The sequence below is a fragment of the Capsicum annuum genome, chromosome 3 (genome assembly GCF_002878395.1).
Source record: "Capsicum annuum cultivar UCD-10X-F1 chromosome 3, UCD10Xv1.1, whole genome shotgun sequence".
Taxonomy (NCBI): Eukaryota; Viridiplantae; Streptophyta; class Magnoliopsida; order Solanales; family Solanaceae; genus Capsicum; species Capsicum annuum.
In genome coordinates, this window is record NC_061113.1 from 208,913,472 (window position 1) to 208,921,674 (window position 8,203).

The 8,203-nt window shown below is 34.8% G+C and overlaps 1 pseudogene; it reads left to right on the forward strand.

Moving 5' to 3' along the window:
- Nucleotides 1-1,352: 1,352 nt before the first annotated feature.
- The window catches only part of LOC107866189, a 42,406-nt pseudogene continuing 35,555 nt past the window's right edge, over nucleotides 1,353-8,203 (forward strand).

Genomic DNA, 8,203 nt, shown 5'->3' on the forward strand with positions numbered 1-8,203 from the left:
TATATACAATTTGGTGGGTATTAAGATGAAAAATTCTATGTGTATCAAGAGTTATCAATGTTCAAAGTAGACCCTTGAAGAATCGAATATCCAATTTTGGATGAATGAAAAGTTCTTAGCTCAACATTGCTTTAGGCCATATCTATGAACATTTTTCACCTCATTATCACTTCATATACTAGGCAAAATATCATGACACATGAATCTAAGAATAAACCATGGAATTAGAGCTTACACACATAGGAATGATGGTTTGATTTCTAGCTCAAAAATGTGAGGTATTACATTAGCAAAGACTTACAGATTACTACGGTCTTTTGTGACTATCAGATTTCTATCTTCCTCATGAAAGATTACATGTTTCATGAGAGAACAAAGCATATAGATGTTCGGTATCATTTTGTACATCAAATTATTGCTCGTGGCGATATTGTGGTGATTAAGATTAGTACTCATGATAATCCCGCTGATATGATGACCAAGACACTACCAAGTGCCAAGTTTGAGCTTTGCTTGGACTTGGTTAGTGTTAGCTGTTAAGATGTTCCCTTAGGGGCTTTTGTGGAAGAGGTGGAGAGTTTGTCTTGAAATGGATTTGAGTTCTGAATTAGAATTCGTGTTAAGGTGGAGCTTGTTAGAGTTGTGACCCTAATTTTGGTTGATGGACTTTTATGTTTTTGGGCCTAGGACCTATTTGTACGCATGTAATAGATAAGTACGATTTAGTGGATTATTTTATTATTCAAAAAATTTAACCTTCTCCACATTATACTCTCTTTCCATTATAGTGAAACCTCCTCTGCCCGTGGTTTTTCCCGTAAAGATTTCCATGTAAATCTGTGTGTTGTTCTTGTTTTCTTTTACTTGTGGTTTGCTTATTCTGTCTGAATCCTAACAATATCAATTTTACTGGGAACTAAAAGTAAAGGATAATGTCTTGAACATGCAAGGTAAAATATTAACTTCAAAATAAAAAATCTAGAGATTCTTCTTCTTTTTTAAATAAAAAGTACTACATAATATTTCAATGTTACTTAGTGCATATAATAAATAACAATAAGAGTCTCTTTTTCCTTGAATTCATACACTTGAGAGCTCAACGACTAAAACATCATCATATGTTTAGCTGGCTACTTTACTGATATGATGCTTAAAAGGATTACTGATTGAATAATCTGAGAATAAGGAGGGTGATTAGTTGAAGGAAAATGAAAGTCAAGTAATTTATAGAATCTATCTCTTAAGTCTTCAAAGAAGAGGGTTGATCGTTACTAAATCCTCTCTGAAATGAGATAAATAGTGAATATGATTCTATTAAGGATAAAATTTACCTTCCAATCTTAACTTTGAACTTTAGAAAGAAAATTAAGGTACGTTGTACTAATAATTTGTTCAATTTTCATAATCTTCCGTTCAAGTAATGGAAATGCACTAAAATAGGTGAATCAGAGAAAATGTCAGACCTCACACAGAGTACTAGGTCCACATAAATACTCTTTTTGACTGTCACTCTCCATATCGCTTGGCCTAAGTTCAAGGGATGACTACAATAACCCAAAATTTAAGTGTTAGACTGATAATAAGTGAATAGTGTAGGGACTTTAGAGGTATTAACTCAAAATAAAATCTCACTTAGATTTTTTTTTTCTTTAGTCATTCATTAAAAAAAAATAGCTAGGATTTATCTCCTAAGGAAAAAAGGAAAATTGTAAGAGATTGGTGACCAGAATCAAGTTACATGTCTAAAAGATATGATGATGGCATTTCCATTTGGCAGTAGGAAATTTTAGATATTTTTAATTATTACCGTTGACAAATGATACATGCCATTGCGTGGAAGGTTTTATGGTCATTTCCTTGTAGCCAAATCACACTCCTCATCATTGCTACACTATCATCGCACATTTTACATCCAATATGTTCTGGTCCAGGAAGAAGCTTATTTATCTCACTACACTATAAGGCATAATTAGTGAAAGAAGTAGAACTATAAAGAGAAAAGGAAGCGCCATCCGTCCTACTTATGATTCAATATTTAGCTCTATTACACTCTGAAGTGAACCTACGATTTGAACTTGTATGCATTTCACAATAGTTTACCTAAGTTCTTTTTTAATCAGGTAAATATTTCATTAATCGCAAGGTCAAAGTCATCCATATACATGAAAAGCTTACCAAAAATTAAAGAACCTACAAAAGACACCTAATGAATAAGGGACCTCGGGCTACTCCTCAACTGGAGAAAAGTTAATTCTACTCCTTCAAAAGACCTCCTATTTCTCTCTCCTCAAATGGTCCACATCAAAGCTAAAGGAATAACATTTCAAGCCCTGCACTTTCTCCTGCTTCTTCCAGCTTTCCAATAAGACAACATCTCCTTCACAATTCTAGGCATCACCCAAGAATTACCAAACCATCTAAACATATCCCACCATATTTTGGTGATCACCCCTCTAGCAGCTAACCAAGAGAAAAAACACACCTCCATCTGCACCTTAGAAATCCAAATCGTCTTTACGAGGAAAGGCATGTCCAAAAACTCTTTCATTCTGTCTTTTTATTCTTACATTTTAAAGGTTTTTTTTAGCATTAATTTCTTACTCATGTTGGATCTTGGGTCCAAAATGTGTTGTGAGCATATAAGGAATTTGATGTACACCTTGTGGAACTTTTTTTCCCTTTTTTCTGGCTATTTGATTTTTGTCCCTATGGATCTGAATTTGTATATTTTGGTTTTCTGCAATTCAGTTTTTTGTTTGGTATGATCAAATAAGTATTTTCTTGTTCTTAATGTTTGAATCTTTGTCAAGGTTGATTTTATTTACTTGCGATTTTTCATAGCATAACAATTCAATTGGAGTTAAAAAAAGAACTAAATTTATGGTTATCTGAATTTGTATATCTTGGTTTTCTGCATTTCAATTATTAGTGTGGTATGATCAAATGCAGATTTTCTTATTCTTAGTGTTTAAATCTTTGTCATGGTTAGTTTCTATTTACTTGCGATTTTCCATTTTGTTAGCATAACTATTCAATTGGAGTTCTCTAATCGAGAATCTAGCTTCTTTTGTTTTTATATGGCATTCTCATCCTATTAAGTGCAAATGGTGCTTTGGTTATTCCATCTTTTCTTTTCTCAAAAATAAATTTGGGTTTCAGTATATCTTGTAACATCCTAACTTAGGAAGTAGTCCCACATGGTAAAAACACAAGAGAGATGTTGGGTATATAAGTGTAAGAAACCCTTGCTCCCTAGTGACGCATTTTAAAGCCATGTGGGCCTGGGCCTAAAGCGGACAATATCACTAGTGGGTTGGAGAGTTAGAGGGGTCTCTCAGGCATTGATGGTTTGGGATGCCCGTCGCGGCTAGGGCCCCAGCTCGAGTTGTGATAGAATGGTATCAGAGCCGCTCCTGTGTCGTCCCTGTCGATGTGAGCCAGATTTCAAATTGAGTGAAGGCAAATCCTGGTAAGGCAGGGCAAACCTCAGTCCTGAGTGTAGGAAAATCCCATTCGGTAGGGCAAAACCTCAGCGAGGACGCTGATTTCATAAGAGGGGGTGTAGGTGATACCCCAACTTAGGAGAAGGAGTACCACATCGGCAAAGCACAAGAGGGATGTTGTGTTTATAAGTAAGCAAGATTTATTCCCTAGTGACATGTTTTAAAGCTGTGTGGATTTGGCCCAGAGCGGACAATATCACTAGTGGGTTGAGGAGTTAGAGGGGTCTCTCGTACCTTGATAGTTCGGGATGCCTGTCGCGGCCAAGGCCCCATCTCGGGTCGTGACATATCTAACCTATAAGCTCTCAAGGTGGATGATTAGTAGTTTGAGAGAAAGATTGGTGTAGGCTTCATGTCAGCTCCTGAAACTCTAATTTTAGTTTCCTCTCTATGGAAACAAGGTGGGGCACAACACTTTAAAGGCAAACACCACTTAGTTGATCTCCACAGCTAAGTTTTTTCCCTAAAGATTTTCCATAGAAAACATTTTCTTGGAAAATAAGGGGTTTCTTACTTACTTTCTAGTGTTTGGTAAGTAAGCAAGACTGGATACCCTTAAATCCGTTTATGAGGGAAACCAATGAATTTGTTTGAAAGAGGTCTTTTGGAATGCAATTAATTCCAAATTATTAAGACTTTGATAAAGTGATCGAAGAATTAAATAGAAATTGAAATAATAAGCAAAATAATTGACAGCAATTAAAGAACTGAATAATACAACGGAAGAAAATGATAGTTGTGGAGAATTTCCTTCAACCTTAAAGACATTTCTTGGATCATTTGCGTGAAGTTTATAGAAGCTTTACGGAGTTGGGACCAATAACTTTTCTCCACTCCAGTTACCTCATGTTTCTTGGGTTTAATTAAATTGCATTCGTTAGCTCGAATTTAGCCCAAATTGATTGTAGAAATTCATGGGGCTTCGCACTTTGTTTGTGTGTTCCCATGTCTAATTATTTAATAAATGCAGTTGGATGTATAGATCTAGATACTTTAAAGTTTATACACAATTCTCATGGAAAATATACATTTGCTTTTTGGCCCTCTTTTGTTTTTGATGCATTAAAATAAGCAGAATGGATCTGCTTGAAATAGTGTAATACAATCAAGTGAACGAGAAAGTGGAAACCAAAAATTTTTTCCTGATAAAGTAAAAAGCTTCACTAAAGGCATCAAGAAGATGAAAAAGAGAAGTACATTTGAACTTACAAATTTTTTAACAGAAAGTTATGAGAAACGTGTAACTAAATCTCAGAATTAAATTTCTTCACTTTATTTGGAAAGTAACTGAAAAATGAATGAAAACTGAGGTGGATGGATATAACGTATAAGGTAGACGATGATTTGAGCTGTAATGGAGGATGAGTTAGAGAATTTCACGTTGATTTGATAATTTCTTGGGTAATATTGGCGTTCAATAATTGATTGTTTATATGCCAATTTATACTTTACTCATTTGAGAAACTGGATGTATCGTGAGAACTCTAGTTTGTCTATGAGAAGTAATAAAGAACCACAGTGAAATACCATCCCATTCAAGTTCTCTTCCTAAGTTTCTATCCATACTTTAAGCTCCTCCTGGTATGAATTTTATGCATCCTTAAATATTATACTCGCTATGTTCCAATTTATACGACTCTTTTACCTTCTTAAGACGTTCCAAAAATGTTTGGAACATTCTATTTTTACAAAATAATCTCAGTTTTAAGAATTTAAGATGTATTAAATTTTTCCATATTTAATTTTATATCTCTTTTCAACCATAATTTATTAGTTTCTTCCATTATCAGTAATATATCAGATTAACATGTTAAATGTCATGCTAGGTCAAACATCTTCACACAAAAAATGAAATGAAGGGAGTACTTAAAAATAGTAAAGCAATCCCTACTAAATAATGTACAGTTCAGCCTGGATGATTTATTTTAGAAGCTTGATATCTATAAACAGCCCTATTATTTCATACTCAGGGACTATCTATTTCATTTTGTATCTCTCGCCTTTTCCTATAAACTTGTTTTCGTGCTTTTAGGTGTTAACCTAAAAGTATTGGGATTTTTTCATCTTTTGTCGGAGTTGGATTGAAGATCCATCATGTATACTTTCTAGTTTAGCTTTCAATTTAGAATTTTGTCATATACGGATTCCTCAACCAACTATTGTTGGTTCTGTCGTTGTTGAAGACTTTTTTATCAATACTCCTTTTGTGCCAATTTGTATGATGCATTATTTCGGAACATTACAAAATATTTGATAGCATTTCTCTTACCAATTCCGTACTATGAGAATAAACTAGTTTTACGTTGATTGATATTTACCACAACACTCCTTTATTCAGGTCTGGGATCATCAATTTGAGTTCACGTAGATTTTTCTTATGTCTAGGCTCAGTTTCTACGTCAATGGTGTGATATTCTGATAGACGAAGACGCAACACATAAATTCAAATCTTAATAGTTGAAATGAAGGAGTGTTATGCTGTAAGGAAATACATACTAGAGTGAAAGTTAGGTTTTGTAAGACATTTGTGAGACCAATGATGGCGTATAACTTGAGTGCATATCAAAAAATGAGTTTTGTAGAAATGTGAATAGTATGATGGTGAGTGGTCATACAAAACTAGACAAAATAAGTGAAAATATGACAAGGTACAAGTAGCACATGTAGAAGATAAATGGAAAGAAGGTCCTGAATTATAGTTTGGTAATGTTTCAATTGCACTGGTGTATAAGTTTGACACTGTGATGGTTGAAGGTGTTAAAACGTACGAGGTAATCATTACAATCACATGGACAAAGTTGTATCAACTCTCAAAAAAACTTGCAATTATTTGAGATTCTTGTTAAATATGAAATACAAAATATAGATGAAGCACAATATCCATAGGTAATTCCAATTGTTAAAACTAAGTTTTAATTTATGCTGCGGCACTTATACTAATTATATGTTGTTTTCCAGGAGTCTCTCTAGTTCATTGCCGATTTATATTTCAGTATAAACCCCTTTGTTTTGTGAATTTTCCTTGTTTTCTGTTGTTATCTACAACCCATTTAGTTCCTGGTTAGATTTTCCTGATTTCGTCACTTTTGGGAATTCCAGTATTCCTCAGACATATTTGCATACTCTTCTATGCTTCTTTGTATTGCAGGACATAACCTTTCTTCTTCATGGTTCTGAATATTTTCATAAGAATACAAAATGACTATTAGCAATATCAATTTGAAGGTAGGAATCCAAATATTCTTCATGGATCTAGAGAACTAATAACCTTTCTTGTTTTGACAGGAGTTTAGTAGATAGAAGCTTTTGGGATGAAAAGAAGATATTCTCCTATAAGGAGATGGGAGGACCTTGGTACTAATATCTTGGTGAAGATACTCCAGTACTGTGATATTTTTGAGTCATTATCTGTAATAACTCTAGTTTGTCGTATGTGGAAAGTGACTTGTTCTGATGAACTTTTTTGGAAAACGCTGGACTTTTCCGATTACAATCAAATTTCATCAGAACCAAAATGTCGCCATATGTATATGTCGAGAGTCAATCTGTTGAATCAGTGACCCGCCTCCTGCAGATTTGCTTGAACCTAAATCATGGAAACAAACTAACGTTGATCTTTCATTACAATTTATATATTAACGACAATCAGTTGCCCTACACTGCCGAGAGGTATTCCCCCAGTTAACTTTCATCTCTCTATAGTACTTTTTGTTATTTTGTGGTGTTTCGAATACAAGAATCTGTATAAATACGACACCAACTTTGACACAAGGTCCTGTATAAACAAGAACACCTATGAAGTACCTTAAGACTTTTAACACAAGACTACTGATAATCTATTCAAGAAGTATGTTAATTTTCAGAAATAATATGAAACAGAATTTGTAAGGCCAAGTGCCTCGACTTCACGGAATGTCCTTAAGGAATAATTCTTCTCATTGTACCTGAGGTTATGTGTCACGACCCGAACTAGGGCCTGGCCGTGACGGACATTCTAAACCCTGAGGGCCCAGAACGTCCCTATCTATCTAGTAAGCATGCACACATTCATATAAATAAAGAAGATGTGGAAACATAATTTGCTATGGAAACACGGTCAATTCTGAATTCAGCATTAGTGTGAAAAGTGAAAATCAACTACATCTAATAATATTTGACTCAGTCTGTGAAATCTCTACTACAGGAAAATCTAACAGCTGTCTGAAAACTGGGACAAGGCCCCCAGTAGACAAAAACGATAATAAGGGACATAATCTGAAAGACAGGCCTTCTGGAATAGAGAAGGCTCACCAAATAATCACTGCAACTCTATCTAACGAATCTACTGCCTTTTTGGACCCCTAGACTGAGCCTCAGAACCTAAAGGAAGGAGGGGGGTCAATACAATATACTAGTACGAAAAGAAATTAAAAATAAAGCTTATATGTAAATAAAATAGTTTGGGAAACAACTTTGTCAAAACATTATACATCAAGTGGCTTTTGAAACACATGGGCTCATTTCTGAAAAACACGTAACCTGCTAGTCAATGCAAGTTCTGATCTGTATATTACTTCTGAGTTAGGTGGTACTCCCCTACAATTTGAATATTCCACAGGCGATATGGAATCCGCCATTGACTCGGCGGGGAAGCCCCCAACCCAAGTGTGCCGCAAGGTTTGGAGTTCCAAATTCTGATATGCCACAGGGCTCTAGGCCAA